Here is a 10,347-nt window from a genome sequence, read left to right as displayed (position 1 = left end):
GATAGATGAAATTAGACATATTAATCTGCAGAACTCAGTGACTGATTGGATATGGGTGAGGAAGAAGGTGGAGGGATCAAGGATGATTCCTGGATTTTTGATTTGCACAACTTGGTGAGTATTGCCATATAAGAAAAAGGAATGAAGAAAAAGAAGTGTTTGTTGAATAGGAAGAAGGATTATCAAGGTTGTTTTTGGACTTGTTGAATTGTGGGTGCCTCTGGCACACTCCAGAGAATATATCTAGTAGCAGTGGGAATCACAGGTTTGGAGTGAAGGAATTAGGGCTGGAGATGTAAGTGTGGGAGCTAAAATCAGGATCCTGGAGCCCTGTGAGAAGAAAGTAAGAAGCATGGAGCAGACTTGGAGTGAAAAGGGCAGAAGAGACAAGACAGAACCCCTGCACAGTGGAGAAGAAGAACCTGTGAAGAAGGCTTGGAATTATAGTCCAGAGAGCATCATCCAGTGATTGAAATGTGCCCGTTCTGTTTTCCCACTTCCCCAAAAAGTATTGCCATGTAATTGAGCCTTGGTGATGTCTGCTTTCACCAGTAGGTATTTTCCCTCCTTTCTTCTCTAACCTAAGAAGTACAGGTAGACACTCTTGGCAATGGAAGGTCTTAGGTAACACCTGTGAAGTCAGTGACTTCAAGAAAGTCTAGTGTCTTTGGGACTGTTTGGCACTAGTTGTCAAGAGAGGGAAAAGCAAGGATGAGCTGAGTTACTCTTCTGGGTGGCTGCTGGGCAGATACAAAGAAGTGAGTTCATAGCCAGTGCCCAGAACAAGAGATGGCCATGAGACCATAAGTTGTAATTTGTAATTATCCATTTTGGGCATTTGAAATTCTTAGTCTAGTGAGGAGGGGCAGTGTGATATAATGGGCAGATAAGCACCCTGTGTTTGGGGTCAGCTCTCCCTGTTATAATTTCTAACAGCAGGACTTTGGGCAAGAAGTTACTTTAACTTCTTACATCTCAGTTATCTCTTCTACAAAATTGAAATGGTACATCGTTCCAAGGGTTGTTCTTAAGATTAAAATGGGATGAGTATATTTACATGAATCATCAAACACAGTGTTTGGAACATGGTGGCAAGTATTCAGGAAATGACAGTCGCCTCTTCCCTTCCCTACTTTTCCTTGGCCCTGGCCAGAGGCAGGCCCTGCCTGCAAGGGATTCTGAGATTTGGGGCTGGGACTTACACGTGAGTTCCTGACATAGACAAGCAGAAGAAGGGTTTCAGGAGAGGAACTGCAAGGGGATAACCATGGAGATATGGAAGGGCATGGCAGGTTTGGGGAATGATAGATAGTTAAGCAAATGATGTAAAAGTTGTAAAAGTGTCATAAAAGGAGCTGAGTCCAGAAACACATATTGGGGCCAGATCTTAAAGAGAATCAAAAGTTCTGGTAAGGAGTTTCACTCTATCTTGTTGGTAATAGGATGTTATGGCAGGTTGGGAAATGGGGATATTATGGCATCTGTTTCTTGGACTCATTATTCTTTGACCTCTTCCAACAGGAATTGATGCTACAACTCCACAGTGAAATTCTTATGGAGGACTTTTAGCTCCAAGTTCAGAGGGAAGACTTTTTGATAGAAGTGGGTTGTCTCTCCAGGATCTCACCAAAATGAATTGCCATGCTGCTGATAGGTAAGAGAGCACTGGCTGGAAAGCAGCTGACCACCACTGCCTCAGAGCCTGGGCACAGTGATGCCAGGGTTCTCCAACTTCATTGATCTAACCCTGACAAGGCACCTGCTATGTCATCACCTTCAACATCTTCCTCAATAGCCCTTTGATGTGTGAAAAAACATGCATTCCCCCTAACCTCTGGGCTTTAATCCTTGCAACCACATATGGGGACTGATCTTGTGCCCCATTTATACCTGGACCCCAAGACTCAGAGAGAGATGGATGAAGCAGTTTGTCCCCAGTCACCCAGGTTATAAATGAAGTCAGAATTCAAGCCCGGGTCTTCCTGATTGTAAAGGCCTTGTTCTGTTTCCACTTCCATTCCTTCCTTCTACGCTGTGGCACATTCACGGCAGCAGGGCCATCTGTGCTTGTGGTTCTGGGGAACCATTTGGTGCCTGGGTGGTGTGGAGGAGGGGAAGAAACAAGTCACTTGGTGGGACTAACTGTAGACTATAAACTCTCCAAGAGGATTTGTTTTCAGTCAATCTGTCTTCACTTGTCAAAAAGCTGGTGCTTTATCAAAATTACAATTAAAACAAGATCAGAGTCCTACTGAAAAGGGAGTGTCCCAACCTTCTGCAGGCCCTCAATTCCACTGTTCTGGCTGGGATGCCTCTGTGCATCTCACATCTGCACGTAATAGCCCACTGGGGGCTCCACCTTGCCTCTGAAGAGACCTCAGGACTGTCAACATAACTGGGACTTAATACACCATGCTAAATGTGGCAGCTTTCAGGGAGGGAAACAGGACCAGAAATGCTCAAAATTAGTCATGTATATTAGGCCAACCCGGGGGATGATGAGTTGGCCTGATGCCAAGTTTCAGGAGAAGGCTGTGTCTTCTGCATGGACAGGTAGGCAGCTGTCTACTAAATGAAGGGGTAAGGGGTGTTGGTGACAGAGAAAAGCAGCTTTGGAAGCCAGTGAGATGGCTCAAGTCCCTGTGGGCTCCCTGTCCTTCCAACCCATGGAAGAGGGTGATGATGCGGACTTGCAAAGGATAGAGATGGCCACCTCTTGTGCCTCAATTTACCCACCCCCAGTTATTGTACAATGCTGCCTCAAACAGGAAAGCAGTCCAGTTTTGATGAGGAAGAGGGATAATCAAACCCTTGATGAGAAGCTTGAGGCTGGAACCAGCAAGAGGGAGGTCAGTTTGCAATTGTGGAACTCAATAAACTCCAGGGGAGATGGTGGGTCTGAGGCCACTTCCAGACCGTGATGAAGCAGGGAGCCCTGGCTGGGTTTCTGTGGGAGGAGAAAGGTCTGGACAGGCTTGGTCCTGTATGTGTTCCTGGCCTGAATATGGACAGACCATGACAAAAGCCACAAATAGGGTTGCTTGGAAATGTCAGCATGTCATGTCCTGCTGCTGGGGAAGGACGGACACAGGTCTTCAGGCCTCCCCGCCCCACTCCATTGCCTTCACCGCCGCCATTCTCTCCGTCGGCCCAGCCCATCTCCCCTCAGGCTTTCGCTAGTGGCTCCTGCTAAATATAACCCTCTCTCCCACTCTTCCGCTCAGCCTCTGGTGCCATTCTTTCTTCTATGTGGGAAGAGCAGAACGGAATCAAGTGCCTTTCACACCCCAGTGCTTAGTGATTTGCACTGATTACTTCACAAATTCTCACAACAACCCTATATGGTATGTACCAGCAGCCCTATGTAATAGATTGGAAAACCAGTGTAAATGAAGTTTGGTTAAGTTAACCAAGATCTTTTTTTTACCTTGTGGAACTGGCTTTCAAATGTAGTTCAAAGTGTTTAACACCACCTTCTAGGCTCAGAAATAGAAATCCAGTGGCTGTGGCAGTTAGCTTCCTTTTCTGTGCCCAGAGCAGCCTCCTGCAGAGATTTGCAGAGGAGGGGGTCACTAAACTCCTCCGGTGGCCCTTCTCTGTGTAGCATCAAGAGATGTCCCAGCTCAGTAGAAAGAGTTGGATTTTGAGGTCACTTGGTATTCATCCCACTTCTATCGCTTTCTAGCTGCATGACCCTGATAAAGTTACTTAACCTTTCTCAGTCTCAATTTCCTTATTTTTAAAGAGGACTGTGGGGGTGAGCAGTAATACCCATAATATTGTGTTGAAGTTTAGAAAAGCAAACAGTGTGTGCAATGCAACTAGGACTATTCCTAGCATTTAGTACATACCAATGAATGGCAATAGTAACTGTCAGGTAACTTTTATGTACATCAATTCAGTTTGATTCACATCTAGAAGCACCTGAGTGCTGAGATATACAGATGATTCATGACGCAGTGGAACGGGCATTAGATGTAAGTCAGAGCCATTTGGTTCTAGTCCAGAGTTAGCTACCCACTAGACCTGGGGGCATGGATGAAACATCAAATCACTCTAAGTCTCAGTTTCTTCCTCTGTAAGATAGGAACTTAACTCTGACCCTTGTTCCTTGTGCTCACCTCATAAGGTCACTTTGAGGTTCAATGAACTGATGCCTGTGCAATAGCTAGATGCATGGAAATTGTTAGTGTTACACAAAAGAGGGACCAGATCCTGTCCCCACAGAGGAACTTTGGGTGTGATTGGTGACAAAACACATTCAGCTATGAAACTTTAGGGGAAAATGTTGGTATTGTGTAAGGGGCAAAATGATGCTACAAACACTTGACATTAAGCTTAACACCTCCTACTGGCATCAGGCTTATTTGAATTTGTTTGGTCCTCACTGAAGTTGGAGTAGATGAACTAAATTCTTGAGATTTTTGCTTTCAGGAAACAAATTCAATTCCCATCTTTGAATTTCTGTTTTCTTTCAGGGCCAGCTGGGTTTGCTTCAGCTCTTTTGGCTATCTTGGCTACTCCCTCTTGCCTTTTCCAACTCTTCTCAATGTTTCAAAGAGAAGGAAAAGTACAGTTGACATTGTTGAGCACAACGTGTGAGGGTGAATTCAGGCTGTTTGTCATTGCGTTTTGTATTCACAACATTATTTGGTGGACATTGTTGTCATTTTACAGACAAGGACACTGAGACTCAGAGAGGTTGGATAACCTGCTCATGTGCTCCAAAGAACAACCACAGAGCTAGTAAGTAGAAAGGCTGGGATTTAAACCAAATATATGCTTTTGCTTTTATGCTCAACTCTTTATTTCCTTCCACAGGATATCTCCACTTCTGACTCTTGAAAGACCTTATACTGCTGTTGACTCACATGACTTCCAGTTTGTAATCTCCCCAAGCACTAACCCTGAGACTAACTTGCTGCGTGGGTTTGGCTTATGTGTAGTACGTATAATGTCTATTGTTTTCCAGGCAGAGGCTGTGGAAAGTACAGCTTATTTTTCTAAACAGATTAAGATCTTTGAGGGTAAGATATGTTTATTCATTCAACAAATATGAGTTGTGTACCTACTATATGCCAGACACCATTCTAGGCACTACAAATATAGCAGTGGACAAAATAGATACACTCTGCTGTTTTCATGAAATGTACTTTAGTTACGTAATTTAACTAACCCAAAACTTACCAACTAACCATCTAAACTAACACACATAGTTTGCTAGATAGTAGATGTTGCCAGGGACAAAAATAAAACAAGAAAGGAGAAGAAAGTGTCATTGTGGAAGGGGTTTACAGTTTTTAAAAGGATGTTCAGAGACAGCTTCAATGTAACGTGACATTTCAGCAAAATCTGAAGAAGAAAAGGGACAGAAAACAGAAGTAATGGGAGAAGCATCCTAGGGAGAGTGTTCTAGATGGATGGAATGTCAAGTGCAAAGGCCCTGGAATAATAGGTGCAGCTCTGTTTGCAGAGTGGTGAAGAGATTCATCCAGCTACCTCCGCCTGAGCAGGGCAGTTGTAAGACATGTGACTGATTGGGCAGGTGAGGGGGAGTTCTTGGAGGCCAGGAATGATTCTGCTGTATTTGCCCTGTATTATTATGAATGATATTGGGAGTAGAGGAGAATTCTGAGCTGAGGAGTGACATGACTTGGGTTGCATTTTAACAGGATCCCTCTGTTTGCCTTGTAGGGAAAAGCCAAAAGGAGGGATCAGAAATTAGGAAAGCCCTTGCAATAATTCAGGTGAGTGGGTTAGCTCCTAGGACTGCATCTACTTTTCTTTTTGTATTCCACTCTCCCTCCCTCATAGCTCATATAAAAATGCCTGGCAAATTGCAGGTGCTCAATAAACACTTGTTGAAAACTGAAAGCAAGAATGGCAGTGAAGTAGTCGTTAAAGTAGTGGGTATTACCGCTGGGATTCCAACCTCAATTTTACTGCTGTGAGGCATACTGCTAAGTGACCTGGGACATGTGACTTTCTGTCTCTGTGCCTCAGGTCCCCATCCGTAAATGGAATAATGACAGCGTGAACCTTATAGCTTTTTGTGAAGTGTGCACATAATAATGTATGTAAAGTGCTTAGAAGAGGGCCTGGCCCAGAGTCAGTCAATAAATGTCAGTAATTACCAAAGCAAGAGCAGGCTATATGTACATTTGTTGAAGAAGTAAGGCAGATGTTGAGAGAAGAATATTAGAAATCTTCATGAATTATTTGGAAATGTGGGAAATACAGAGCATTTCTTTTGCTTTATTCCCATTCAAGCAATGCAGTTTTTGTCTACCATCATTTTTATTTCCTGTTATTGAATCAGATTTTCTTGCTGATGACATAGTTATAACATGCTGGTGGGCTGACTGCACCAGAACTGGGAGGTGGGTTCTGTCCTCTGCCCCAGCCTCTCTCCATGTGAGCAACCTTGTGTCCTTTCCTTCTGATCAAGCCTCATGGCAACCACGTTTAAAGTTTATTGCCAATGTTATTAGTTTCTAATCAGAGCCTACTGCAATCATTACCTAATAGTTATTGCTTTGCACTTCCAACCAGATGTCAAGAACAATGAGCCAATAAAACTCCTATTAATTTAGTCTGAATGACAATTATAGGTTCTCAGAGCTGAAGAGTAGGGGCCTCATTAAAAAAAGGGCAAAATAATAACAAAAATGGTGAGAATATGAATTAATATATGTGTCTCTAATTTAGAAATGAAACACACAGCTCTGAATGCCAATATTTCTCACACACTTTTTTAGAATGAATGGAGCTGTCGTCACAGTCCCCAGCTTACAGGATTTGGGCAGAATGGTTGAGAAAGTTTATTCTTCATAGGAAGAAGATATGGTACTACATTACATCTCTTTTACTACAGTCCTGTTTGGTTCCAGTGAAAGAATGGGGCCAGGTTCACGAAGGCCTGGAAGAGAAGCCTTCACCTGGAATCCTGGAAAACTCAGTGAAATCTCTGTACTGCTGCCAGGCTCTGAGGCAGTCTGACTGACCACTGGCTTTCTAACCTGGCACACACCCAGTTTTAGACAAATATTCTCTTTCTATTTTCAACTGAAGGTCATCAGAGCCAATTCAATACCAAGAAGAGTCCCCAGTTTGTGGTGCAGTGAGGGGAGGCACTTTATTCTGTGAAAACAACTCAGCTGTGAAACAGCTTGTTTGTGGAACAGCATGTTTGTGAAGTAGCTCAGTTGTGAAATAGCATGGCTATGGCACAACACAGCTGTGGAACAGCTCAGGTTAGGTGACTTGGATGAGGAGACCCAGGCATTACAACTCTGGTGTCACAGCTCAGCTCCAGTGAGACAGCTCTGCTCCTCTCAGCTCCAGCAAGATAGCTTCTGTGTTACAAATCCAGCTCCAAAGTTACAGCTTTGATCAGGGAATCAGTCTTCAATGAAAACTGAAAGTGAGCTCCATTGAGGCAGAGGTGAAGCAGGCTTATATAGAGAAGAGTGCCCACCCTAAAAGCTAAAAGCATTTTTCTTAAGATCAGGAACAAGTCAAGGATGCCCACTTTCATCACTTTTATTTAACATAGTACTAGAAGTTCTAGCCACAGCAATCAGACAAGAAAAAGAAATAAAAGGCACCCAAATTGGAAAAGAGGAAGTAAAATTGCCATTATTTGCAGATGACATGATACTATATATAAAGAATTCCAAAGATAACACCAAAAAACTATTAGAACTGATAAATGAATTTAGTGAAGTAGCAGGATACAAAATTATTATTCAGAAATCAGCTACATTTGTATACATCAATAATGAACTATCAGAAAGAGAAATTAAGAAAACAATCCTGTTTACAATTGCATCAAAAATAAATAAATAAAATACTTAGGAATAAATTTAATTAACCAAGGAAGTAGAAGACCTTTACTCAGAAAATTATAAGACATTGAAGAGAGAAATTAAAAATGATACAAATAAATGGAAACATATACCATGCTCATAAATAGGAAGAATTAATATGGTTAAAATGTCCATACTACCTAAAGCAATATACAGATTCAATGCAATTCCTATCAAAATACTAATAACATTTTTCACAGAATTAGAAAAAATAATCCTAAAATTTATGTGGAACCATGAAAGACCCCCCAAAAGCCATGGCAATCCTGAGAAATAAAAACAAAATGGAAGGTATTATGCTACCTGACATCAAATCATATTACAAGGCTATAGTAATCAAACCAGCATAGTAATGGCATAAAAAGAGAAACAAAGACCAACAGAACAGAATAGAGAGCCCAGAAATAAGTCCATGCCTATATGGTCATTTAATCTATGACAACAGAAGCAAGAATTTACACTGGAATAAACACAGTCTATTTAATAAATGGTACTGGGAAAACTGGTAGACACATGCAAAAACAATGAAACTAGACCATGTTCTTACACCATATACAAGAATAAACTCAAAATAGATTAAACACTTAAACGTAAGACCCAAAACCATAAAGCTGCTAGAAGAAAATATAGAAAGTAAACTTGCACACATTACCCTTAGTAATATTTTTACTGATATATCCCCCTAGGCAAGGGAAGCAAAAGAAAAACTAGACATAAGGGACTACACCAAACTAAAAAGTTTTTCCACAGCAAAGGAAACTATCAACAAAACAAAAAGATATCCTACTGAATGGGAAAAGATACTTGCCAATGATATATCTGATAAGGGTTTAATATTCTATATCTACACACACACATATATTTTTTCCTTTTCTTCTTTTTTCTCTCTCTCTTTCCTTCTTTATTTTCTACCCTCTCTCTCTCCCTTCTTTTCTGGTCTCTTGTTACTGCACTACTTTTCCTCCTTCTTTCCATTTTTTTGCAATTATTTTTATTGTTTGTTTTGTTGGTTGTTGCTATTTCGTTTCTCAAGTTTATTCTATTTTTCATTTTATTTTATTTTTATTTTATTTTATTTTGTTTTGTTACCGGTTCCTTGGGTTTTGTTTGTTTTTCGTTGTTGTTTTGTTTCTGTTGATTTGTTTTTTCCTTTTGTATAATTGATATTTCTGTACATGTTGAGTGTAGGATGATGGTTGTTTTGTACATCAGAGAGTATCTGGTTACCTTTGGTGGCTGTTGTGGTTGTGCTCGTTGATCTGTTTTGCCCTAAAATCCTGCTCTGCAGTGGGGCCCAGCCAAAGCAGCACAAGAATCATCACACCCAGAGACCAACTTTAGATAACACCAGAGCATTACAGGGTCTGACCTACAAGAGTCACACCCAAAGGGAAATCACTACAGGCACAAGAGCCCATAGGGGTCAAGCTGCATCAGAGGGGTCAACTCTCACACAGAAGCTCATAAACTGTGGACACAGCTAACCCTCTCAGCTAGTCAGCCTGGAAATCAATCCCACTACTGACAAGTGAAAAGCAGTCAAAACTCGACCTCAACAGGAAAAGACACACAACACAAGGAACACCTCTGGTACACACACACAGGAGAAAAAGGAAGTCTAAGTAATTCAAATATAAAGGACACATACCACATAAGTCCACCCAGAAAAGACTGAGAGACCTAGGGGATCTACCTATTACATGAAAGCAAACACAAAGAGTAAGCCAGAATGGGGAAACAAAGAAACACAACCCAAATAAAAGAACAGAAGAAACCTCCTGAATCAGTGGAACTAGAGGAAATAGAGGTAAAAAACCTATCAGACACATAGTTTAGAATACTGATTATTAGAATGTTCAAGGAAATTAATGAGAATTTAAAGAAGGATAGGGAAATCATGAAAAACAACCAGATAGAATTAAAGAATACAATTACTGAATTAAATAACAAATTTGATGGAATTACTAGCAGATTGGATGAAGCAGAGGATCAAATCAGTAACTTAGAAGACAAAATAGCAGAGATCATCCAAGTGGAACAACAAAAAGAAAAAAGATGAAAAAACATTGAAAATAGCTTAAGAGAGCTGGGCAACAACATCAAACACAACAACATGCGCGTCGTAGTAATACCAGAAGGAGAAGAGAGGGAGCAAGGGATTGAGAACATTTTTGAAGTAATAATGTCTGAAAACTTCCCTAATCTGGCAAAATAAATTAACATACAAGCACAGGAGGTGCAGAGAGTTCCAACCAAGATGATACCAAACAGGCCCACAGCAAGACACATTATAGTGAAAATGGCAAGGGTTAAAGACAAAGACAGAATCCTAAAAGCAGCAAGGGACAGGCAGCAAGTTACTTACAAGGGCACCCCCATAAGAGTATCAGCCGACTTTTCTACAGAAACTCTGCAGGCCAGAAGGGAGTGGCAAGGGGGTCTTCAAAGTGATGAAAAACAAAGGCCTACAACCTAGATT

The 10,347-nt window shown here is 41.3% G+C and overlaps 1 long non-coding RNA gene across 1 annotated transcript; it reads left to right on the top strand.

The window, feature by feature from the left end:
• The first annotated feature begins 1,525 nt into the window (after positions 1-1,525).
• Positions 1,526-6,818, top strand: LOC109394386 (uncharacterized). Its single transcript, XR_002126433.1, has 4 exons — positions 1,526-1,654; positions 4,678-4,746; positions 5,695-5,747; positions 6,759-6,818. It is a non-coding gene; the product is annotated as an uncharacterized LOC109394386 (long non-coding RNA).
• The last annotated feature ends 3,529 nt before the right edge of the window (positions 6,819-10,347 follow it).

Source organism: Hipposideros armiger, unplaced genomic scaffold (assembly GCF_001890085.2).
Source record: "Hipposideros armiger isolate ML-2016 unplaced genomic scaffold, ASM189008v1 scaffold_421, whole genome shotgun sequence".
NCBI lineage: Eukaryota > Metazoa > Chordata > Mammalia > Chiroptera > Hipposideridae > Hipposideros > Hipposideros armiger.
The sequence above is the reverse complement of the archived record's forward strand: the minus strand, read 5'-3'. Positions and strand labels throughout refer to the sequence as shown.